The following is a 10696-nucleotide window of genomic DNA, read 5'->3' as shown; positions in this document are numbered from 1 at the left end:
ATTTACCTGAGAGAGACAAACATTTATTTTACTACATCAGTGACAGACGTTTACGTAATTACACCGTTGGATAACTTCACACTTACGAAATTGTATGTTGTTTGTACTTTGTGAACTGTTCATATTTTTTTCAGAACCATTGTGATACTATGAGAGCTTTGAATGATGTATTTGGTATGAGATCATGATTTTTAAGGTACGTTTGAGGTAGATGACACTATAAAATGAGCAGAGAATTTTTTTAGGTTTTGAAATTATTGGAGGAAGCTACGACGATTTTGAGAGTTGACTGAGGTGTTATGATGTTATTTTTACGACGACGATGTGTATTATGCTGTTGAGGTATGTTTATGATCAATAAGCTGATGCTATATAAGGAATGTGATTACGTGTTTATATGTATATGAATAATGGATAGAAGTTAGGGACTCTTGACTTGTGAAAAAGGATGTTGGAAACCAAGAATCGTACTTTAAGAGTTATGAAATGTGTGTAAATGCGTGAATGTATCACAATGACGGCGAAAATTTCTTGGACACTGTTATATTCATAGGATTTTGTTTCTACAGATTTGTAACCCAAATTCTTGAACTGTGAAATTTTTATATGAGACCGTCACTGTAGCGGAAACTGCTGTCGTAAATATTTCCGTAAGAAAGTTAAGTGACCACCTGCACGTGCGTCGTGGGCACCCAGCTGTCAGACGCCTGGAGAAAAAGCCATTATTGCGAGCCCTTTTCAGCGGCACAGGTAGAAAAAAAGAGGGGAGGCCATTATCCTCGCTATTGACGTTCCTTTGTAGAGAGCATCGCAAAAACGACACGGTCGAACTTGAAAACATATGTTGACACTGTGGAGCTCTTAATTTATGATATTTACAGAAATGCCTAATGAAATGACGAGAAATATTTTTACATCTGCACACCTGATTATGACAAGCGTCTTTCTACGAGAGTTGAGAGAATGTCTACTAGACTGGAGCGGCGAGCGAAAATTTGTTCCATGGCTGGGAATAGAACCCAGGTTTCCTGTTGTAAGTAGGCTGTTTAGGTTTTTTTTATTGGTAACGCCACCTCTGTATGAAAATCACTGGCTGTGCTGTGTGCAGTCTGTGGCTGCTTTGCATTGTTGTAATACTCGCCATTGTAGTGTTAGGCAGCTGGCTGTGAACAGCGCGTAGCGTTGCGCAGTTGGAGGTGAGCCGCCAGCAGTGGTGGATGTGGAGAGAGAGATGGCGGAGTTTTGAAATTTGTGATGAACTGCTCTATATATATATATATATATATACATGTGATGATGTCAAGGTAAATACATTGTTTGTTCTCTATTAATATCTTTCATTTGCTAACTATCCCTATCAGTAGTTAGTGCCTTCCATAGTTTGAATCTTTTATTTAGCTGGCAGTAGTGGCGCTTGCTGTATTGCAGTAGTGGGAGAAACGAAGATTATTGTGAGGTACGTGATTTAGTGATTTGTGAAAGGTATAGTTTAATGTTAGTCAGGGCCATTCTTTTGTAGGGATTTTGTGAAAGTCAGATTGCGTTGCGCTAAAAAATATTGTGTGTCAGGTTAAGCACAGTCTTGTAAAATTGTTCAAAAAGGGGACGTTTCACTGTTTACTAGGCAGATGCGTTAGCCACTAAGCCACGTTGGTACAGCGGTTCACGCAACTTCACGGATTACCCTGGCACTCCTCCCTCCTCGATCCAAATTGTCACTGGCGCCCCAGACAACTGTACATTCCCCTTTACACGCAAACAGAATTTCCAGGGCCCTCCATATTCTGGAATAGCACCTCAGCATCGGACGTAAATGGGGATTCAGCCTGAAACTTATACAAATGAAATGACAATTTCAGAGACTTTACTGATCTCGTACAGATTTGACTTCTTATGTGTGTCCACCCTTCGCCTTTATGACGGCTTGAAATCTATTGGGGACACTTCTAGTGATGTGTCTGAATGAGTAGAGAAATGGCAGACGATTCTTCCCCAACAGCCGAAAACAGGAAAGTTAATAATTTTGGACATTGGGGTCTGGAGCGAACGTCGTTTTGCCTCATCCCAAACGCATTCCATTGGGTTCAGGTTGGTGATCTGTTCAGGGCAGACTATTTCAGCAATGTCACTCTTCACAAATCAGTGCCTCACAGATGATGCTTTAAGACAGGGCGAATTGTCAGGCTGATGCAAACAGTCATCGTTACCGAACTGTTCCTCTACTGTGCGCGGTACACAAAGCTGTAAGACGTGTTCATATCCTTTCCCATTGAGAGTTTTCGTGCAACAGGGTGATTACACCCCTACACTGTAACACCACCTCCTCCATACTTCATTGCTGGCACTACACGTGACGGCAGGTAACGTTCTTCAGGCATTCACCAAACCCAAACACCTGTATCGGATTGCAACAGAGTAAAGCTTGATTAATCCCTCCTTTCCAGTCTTCCTCTGTCCAGTGGACTCGCTCTTTACATCGCCCCAAGGGTCGCTTAGGCCGGTATTACACTATCAGATTTCTTTGTCAAAGTTGATATGTCAAATATTGTTGTCAAAGAAGTTTGATGGTGTACTATGGCACTTTGTCAAATTTCGTCTATCGTCAAACAAATTTGATCAAATGTAGGGCCTTGCTGTAGATTTGATCATAAAAGTCGCTTGTCTTCTGTTCACTGCAATGTGACATGTTACCACGTGGAGCGCTAGCATCGCTGCAGCGTTCTTTCATGTGTAGTGCGTTTATAAACGTGGCCGGTAAATACAATTGGTGTGTACCAACAACTACAAAATTAATAGAGATGTATGAAGCTGATGAGGCGCTTTACAACGTGAGGCACCCTGAATACAAAAATAGATTAAGAAGATTGGAGACCTAACCTAACCTAACGTAACCGAACGTAAACCTTTCCTGTAGCAAGGAATCGGAGTGTCACAGTGAGCCTGTCTTCTGCAGATGTAGCAGTTCTTAAGTGAGTTCTGTGCTTTGTGATATGAGGATACACTTCGCTGAGCAAATACTGAAATTTAAGCTCATTCATTCTTAAGTAATTTATGTATGACTTGACGTCCTCCACTATAAGCTCACGTAACAAGTTTTGTTGAATGCTTTTATCGTCATAAGACCCACGGCTTCACCCAGATCCGTTACCTTTTTTTTTTGCCCCACTTCTCTTCCACATGTGCACACAGTGCAATTGCGGTACATGCAACTGCTGCGATTAATAACAAGTTGTTGTTGTCAGCCATCTTGGACTCTGACGAAAAATATGATGACAGTGTAATACCCCTTTTTAGCATGACGTCAAAGATCTTTGTCAAATAAATCTGACGAATATATCATATCTTTGATCAAATCTTTGACAAAGAAATTTGATAGTGTAATACCGGCCTTAGGACTGAGTGCCGAAATGTGTGACTCATGAGGAGCTGCTCGACCATAGTGCTCCATTCTTGTCAACTCGTTATACACAGTGTTTGTGCTGGCTGGACTGCTGGTAGCACTTTTGAACTCACAATTGCCTCCTTTCTCTGATTTAATACGGTTTATTAGAACTACCGACCACAATGCTCGACAGTACCTGCCAGTCAGTACATGAGGTATGCCTGGTTAAGCCTGGTTGTTCCTTCGCGTTAGACGCATCACCAGTTGTCGACCTGGGCAGATTTAGAGGTCTGAAATGTTCCTGTTGGATTTGTTAGTCAGGTGATACGGAGTTGTCCACGTCCTCGCCAACCCATTCTGCTGTTACTTCCTCTCTTCTAACAATTCTCCCCGTCTATTTTTACACTAGCGGATCTGCCTCCATTACATGTAGAGATGAATTCCGCAAACGTAGAAATGTCCTGAAACTTTTTATTAGATTGTGCATTTGCTTACTACAAAAATTTACAGCACCACTTTCGTTTCTTGTCTGTGAGACAGGACACCATAATTTCGGCCGGAACTGAAGAATATAGCTGGGCAACGGCCTTGCCGCAGTGGATACACCGGTTCCTGTCAGGTCACCGAAGTTAACCGCTGTCGGCCGTGGCCGGAACTTGGATGGGTGACCATCCGGGCCGCCATGTGCTGTTGCCATTTTTCGGGCTGCACTCAGCCTTGTGATGCCAATTGAGGAGCTACTCTACCGAATGGTAGCGGCTCCAGCAAAGAAAACCATCATAACGACCAGGAGAGTGGTGTGCTGACCTCACGCCCCTCCTATTCGCATCCTCAGCTGAGGATGACACGGCGGTCGGATGGCCCGATGGGTCACTTGTGGCCTGAAGACGGAGTGCTGAAGAATATGGCTGCAGCGAACTGATTGTGTACTGGGAGTGAGTTGATAAAAACTCTCTCTCTCCGTCCGAACAGGCCTTGGAAGGCCCAGCGGTACCGACCGGCCGCCGTGTCATCCTTAGTTCAGAGGCGTGACTGGATGCGGATGTGGAGGGGCATGTGGTCAGCACAGCGCTCTCCCGGCCGTAAGTCAGTAGCTCCCCAGTTTTCCTCAAAAGGGCTGAGTGCACCGGGCTTGCCAACAGCGCTCGGCACACCGGATGGTCACCCATCCGAGTGCTAGCCCAGCCAGACAGCGCTTAACTTCGGTGATCTGACGGGAACCGGTGTTACCTCTGCGGCAAGGCCGTTGGCGTGGCGAGTTGATAGGTTTTAATAAAACTTGTCATCGCTTGAGGCCCATTTTCACGGTCGAAACACAGCAGCGCACTAATACGACATGACAGATAGATCCTTAGTAATGGTAGCAGCCCTATTTCTTTCTTGTTGCAATTCATGTACATAAATTTAAAATTATGTCTGTCACGCAGCGTCCTCCTCGTACCCTAGATGAATTTACTTCTGGAAACGCGACGTTGTGGATAGCGTTTTGTTAGCAGCAGCAGGCCTTGACGTGAGACTGTCGCCATAAAGCCTCATTCTGTACGCCGGTACGCGTAATGTGACGAACAGCGATACTTTGTGTCAGCCGGCATTGTGTGTCGCCTCTCCGTGGCACAGTTGGTGCTCGGCAGCGGAGGCGGTGGCGGTCCCGGCAGTGTGAGGGTGCTAAGCGTCGCAGGGGCGGGGGTGGGTACGGGGGCTGTCTGCGGCTGCGCGGCTAATGAGGCCGCTTCATGCGGGCTCCAGCTGCGTGACTGGAATGCGTGCGTGGCGGTCCTGCCGCCAGTCGATAAATCCGCACCTTTGTAGCTCCAGCCCTAGCGCCACCAGTTGCCGGCGTCATCCGTCCGCTGCAGCAGCGACGACACTGAGGAAGTTGCAGCTGCGATGCAATGGTGGATGATCTGACAGCGACGTCGCAGACAACCTTACATCTACATCTGCATCTGCATGGTCACTCTTCGAACCACACTTAAGTGCCTGGCAGAGGGTTCATCGAACTTTCATTCCATAATGTCATATGGTATAATATTCTGGGGTAACTCTTCAAGTCAAACAAAAGTTTTCAGAGTCCAAAAGCGTTTAATAAGTATTATTTGTGGAGTAAATTCACGGACGTGCTGTAGAAACCTCTTCAAAGAACTGAGTATACTAACTACTGCCTCTCAGTATATTTACTCATTAATTAAATTTGTCCTAAATAATATATCTATTTTTCCAACAAACAGTTCAGTTCATACATACAATACCAGGAACAAAAATGATCTGCACAAGGACTTAAAAGCACTTACTTTAGTTCAAAAAGGGGTCCACTACTCAGCAACACTCATCTTCAATAATTTGCCAGCAAACATAAAAAATTTAGTTACAAATAAAGATCAGTTTAAAAGGAGCCTGAAAGACTTACTAGTGGCCAGCTCCTTCTACTCCATTGACAAATTTTTTAATAGAAACAAATGATGTATTGTATATATTCATACTATTTGTATTATTATTTCAACTTAAAAAAAATTGACATGTTCCACACCCACGAGGATCTCCTCAGCACGGCTCTATGGAACGAAAAACTAATCCAATCTAATCTAATCTAACTTTCATAATAATTCTCCATTATTCCATTCTAGAACAGCGCACGGAGCGTGCGAGCTCTGATTTGCCTTATTTTATTATAATGAACGTTTCTCCCTTTGTAGGTCAGCGTCAGCCAGATAGTTTCGCATTCGGAGGAGAAAGTTATGACTGAAATTCTGTGAGAAGATCCCGCGCAACGAGACACACATTTCTTTTAATGATGTCCACCTCAAATCCTTTATCATTACAGTGACACTCTCTCCCCTATTTCGCGATGATAGAAAACGTGATGCTCTTCTTTGAACTTTATCGATGCGCTCCTTTAATCCTATCTGATAAGGATCCCACACCAGGCAGCAGTACTCCAAAAGAAGGCGTACAAGCGTAGTGTAGTCAGTCTTTTCAGAAGACTTGTTGCATCTTCTCAGTGTCCTGCCAGTAAAACGCACTCTTTCGTTCGCCTTCCTCACAGCGTTTTATTTGTGTTCTTTCTAATTTAAGTTGTTTATAATTGTAATTACAAGATATTTAGTTGAATTTACGGCCTTCAGATTGTGTTGATTTATCATGTAACCGAAGTTCAACGGATTCCTTTCAGCACTCACGTTGAGGACAGCACACTTTTCATTATTTAGAGTCAATTGCCAATTTTCACTCCATAGAGGTATATTATTTAAATCGTTTTGCATTTGGTTTCGATCTTCTGATGACTTTACTACAAGATAAACGACAGCATTGTCTGCAAACAACCTAAGATAGCTTCTCAGATTGTCTCCTAAATCGTTTATATAGATAATGATCAACGGAGGGCCTACAAAACTACCTTGGGGAACGCCAGAAATCACTTCTGTTTTACTCGATGACTTTTCCTCAGTTGCTGCGAATTGTGACCTCTATGACAGGTCTGTGCTCTCCGGGTACCCCGCCGCCTGACAGAAGACCATAATGAGCAATGGATAACCGTTTGTGCGACATTGCTTGCGCGTTACGGGGTAGATCGCGACAATCATTTGTCGAACATCGTCACATGCGATGAAACATGGGTTCATCACTTCTAACCAGAAACAAAACGGCAATCCGTGCAGTGGAAAGGTTCAAAGCCGCACTCTCAGTCGCTGAAGTCATTTCGACAGTCTTCTGGGACTCTGAAGCGGTTATTAGTTTGATATCCTCCCTCATGGTGCAACGAGGAACTCTGAAGTGTATTGTGCTACCCTCAGGGAATTAAAGAAACGAATTCAGCGTGATCGTCGTCACAAAAATGAAAACGAACTTCTCCTTCTCCATGAGAGGCAAAGCCTCACACAAGTCGTTGCACCCGAGACGAACTCACGAATCTTCATTGGACTGTTCTTCCTCATCCACCCTACAGCTCGGATCTTTCATCTTCCGTCTTCCATCTGTTTGGTCCAATAAACAATGCAGTCCGCGGGAAGCAGTGCTTGGATGATGGGGAGGTTACTGATGCAACAAGACGTGGGCTCCGGTGTCGATCAGTAGGGTCGTAACATAAACGCATGCAGTGCCTCCCCGTAAGGTGGCGTTATCGCATTTCCCCATACTTCTGTAGACAGAAGAGTGGGGAATAATATGACGTACTGCAACCCCGAATAAAACCAGCCTCCTTCCAGAAAAAAATGTATTTCATCACTTATTGGAAGCCCCTCGAACTGTGAGCATTTACAGCATAGGGCCAAATGAAGTGCCTACATTCTTCTCTGGAGGCAGACGATGCGACAGAGGCATTCTGCATCAAGGTGTGGCTTACTGTTAAAGATCCGAGAGTGTACATTTCCACAAGAGTCAGCCAGTATGTTGCTTCGCCCTAAGTATATGTCGCGGAAAGACCTCGAAGGTAAAATTAGAAGATTAAAGTCCAGTCGGAGACTTAAACGGAATCATTCTTCCCGCGAAACATATGCGACTGGAAAAGGAAAAGGGGAGTCTGACAGTAGTACACGAAGTACCCTCTGCCACACACTGCAAGGTGGCTTGCTGAGTATGGATGTAGATGTAGGCGTAGATTAGTGCAAGATGTATATGTTGTAGTAGATTCGAGAATGCATAAGTATGAAAGTTTCCGAAGTCGACAATGTCTAGAGAGAAGCCTTCAATGTTGCACAGGGAATGCTTACGCACACCGCACAGGACGACGACAAGAATTTGACGAACGGACGCAATGTCGCCTCTGCAGAGCCATACGGGCCAATCGGCCAGCTAGGGTGTCAGTTCGGCGCCGATTTGCTTGCGGGGCTCAAGAACTCATTTCTGTCACGATTTCTTCCGGTCATTCACGAGGGAAGCATAAGCTCATCGGACCGATTCTGTCCATCTTCCGTACGACTACAGTAAAACATTTAGGGCTCACAATTACTGCTACTCTTTGATGCGCTTGTCAAGCGTTTTCGAGAAATTGTGGTAGGGAGTTGTTTTGAGTCAGTTGGATACTATAGGAGACTGGCAACCGCTGAGCTGCGCAGCTGCTTAAGGCGACAGGCTAGAAGGCTGCCCGTTAACCGTACTGCGTTCCAGTCTCCTCATTTTCCTTTTCCCCCCGATTATCTACCGAAAACTTCAATCGTTACGTGGAATCAACGTTTCTACTAAATAGAACAATAGTAATAAAGATAACAATTGTGGTGCATTCGTGCCGAGGAACAGTCGAGGCATAATAAATAATTGTGACGAATGTACATTAATTTATCGATGTATTCGTGCGTGTATCACAGATACACTCGGCCTACATTATTCACAGCATGTGCAGTCTTCTATGACTTCACCGTGAGGCACGTATGAAGGTTTCGATAAATGTTCAGATTAGATTAGATTCAATTTTCGTTCCATAGACCCAAAAATGAGATGATTTCTTGGGTGTGCAACTTATCAGAACGTATAATATAAAAAAAGGAATATTTAAATATAATACTCACTTCCCTGATCATTTGTCAGAAGATTGTCAAAATACGTGAATACATTGCGGTAGACTGGAACTGCCAATATTTACAAAATGAATACACTGTCAGAATGAAATATAGTCAACCACTTTTAATAAATTTACTATACACAAAATACCTAATATTGACTGTTGTGACCTAGTACTGTCAAATCTGAAATCTAACAGACATTTTCACTTCAGCTGGTGTAACAGTCCCTGTTGTGATATTCGTCTATAGAGTAGAAGCAGTCGCCTGTCGGAGAGTCTTTCAAACTCTGTTTAAACTGAACGCTTAACCTGAAACCAAGTTTTGAATGGTGGCTGGCAATTTATTGAAAATGTGTATTCCTGAATATTGGACCCCTTTTTGGACCAAAAACTAAACTAAACTCCGTCCGAACAGGCCTTGGAAGGTCCAACGGTACCGATTGGCCGCCTTGTCATCCTCAGTCCACAGGCGTCAGTGGATGAGGATATCGATGGGCATGTGGTCATCACACCGCTCTCCCGGCCGTATGTCAGTTGAGGAGACCGGAGCCGCAACTTCTCAATCGAGTAGCTACTCAGTTTGCCTCACAGGTTCTGAGTGCACCCCGCTTGCCAACAGCACCCGGCACACCGGATGGTCACCCATCCAAGTGCTAGCCCAGCCCGACAGCGCTTAACTTCGGTGATCTGACGGGAACCGGTGTTACCAGTTTTTGTTAAGAATTAGTGTGTCTAGTAAATTTTGTGCTTCGCTTTGCGAAGGCTATGTTATAAGTTTTAAGTCAACATTTTATTGCTTCCTTTCTCTTTGAGAATTTCTAGTAATTCCAGCTGCAACTCAGTTATCCCATGGATTTTGTAATGTATGTTTGAAATGTAATGTAAATGTATTATTCGTATTATACTGAGGTGTTAGAAGCAGTGCCTCAGTGGCTATTCACTCAAACCAAGTGAATGCGCTAGACAGAACAGTGTGCTATTTATAGCATCAGTCCTGGCGCACGCAGCGGATGTGGACTCTTATCAGCTTACGCAATCGCACCGGAAGTGAGTTTTCCAGCAACACACCATCAAGTAATACTAGTGGCGTGTTGCTCCAACGTAATTTGAATCGCGCGCCAAAAACAAGGCAACCAATCAGAGACTGTGCTCGACATCTATTGAGCAGCCCAGAGAGCATCACAGAGAAGCCCAGAGAGCATCCCAGAGTGCCCCAGAGAGCTAAAACACCAAGAAGAATCGCTTCTCGGCTTTTGGCAAGATCAAAGTTTGTAGTATCTTTGGCCCTTAAAAGGGCCGTTTGTTGAGAACTGCTTTCAATGATTATATAAAGTACAATCATCGACAATGCGACTATCTTCCAAAGAAGAAGGACCACTTGCCTTCACCCATAAGTGAATACTAGAATCAGAATTTATCTTGATACGTCTACGACAAGACAAAGACCCTTCGCAGAAGATGTCGAAGCACCAAGAGTGCCGTCCACATTGACAAGTGATTTGTAAACCAGCATTCGCCGGCGACGACGAAAACAACGTTTACGCATCATTGTAAGAAGCAGTGCCTCAGTGGCTATTCACTCAAACTAAGTGAATGCTCTAGACAGAACAGTGTGCTATTTATAGCATCAGTCCTGGCGCACGCAGCGGATGTGGACTCTTTATCAGCTTACGCCGTCGTCGCCGGCGAATGCTGGTTTACAAATCACTTGTCAATGTGGACGGCACTCTTGGTGCTTCGACATCTTCTGCGAAGGGTAAAAAGAACGAAACAAGAGGAGTAGGTAAAACTACTCAATTTGTTCTTATTAATGGACCTAC

At 44.2% G+C, this 10696-nt stretch overlaps 1 pseudogene; it reads right to left on the bottom strand.

Moving 5' to 3' along the window:
• Positions 1-4515: 4515 nt before the first annotated feature.
• Positions 4516-4633, bottom strand: LOC126263848 (5S ribosomal RNA; annotated as a pseudogene).
• Positions 4634-10696: the final 6063 nt, after the last annotated feature.

The sequence above is a fragment of the Schistocerca nitens genome, chromosome 6, assembly GCF_023898315.1.
Source record: "Schistocerca nitens isolate TAMUIC-IGC-003100 chromosome 6, iqSchNite1.1, whole genome shotgun sequence".
In the NCBI taxonomy this organism is placed as follows: domain Eukaryota; kingdom Metazoa; phylum Arthropoda; class Insecta; order Orthoptera; family Acrididae; genus Schistocerca; species Schistocerca nitens.
This window is presented reverse-complemented; position numbering and strand designations above follow the sequence as displayed.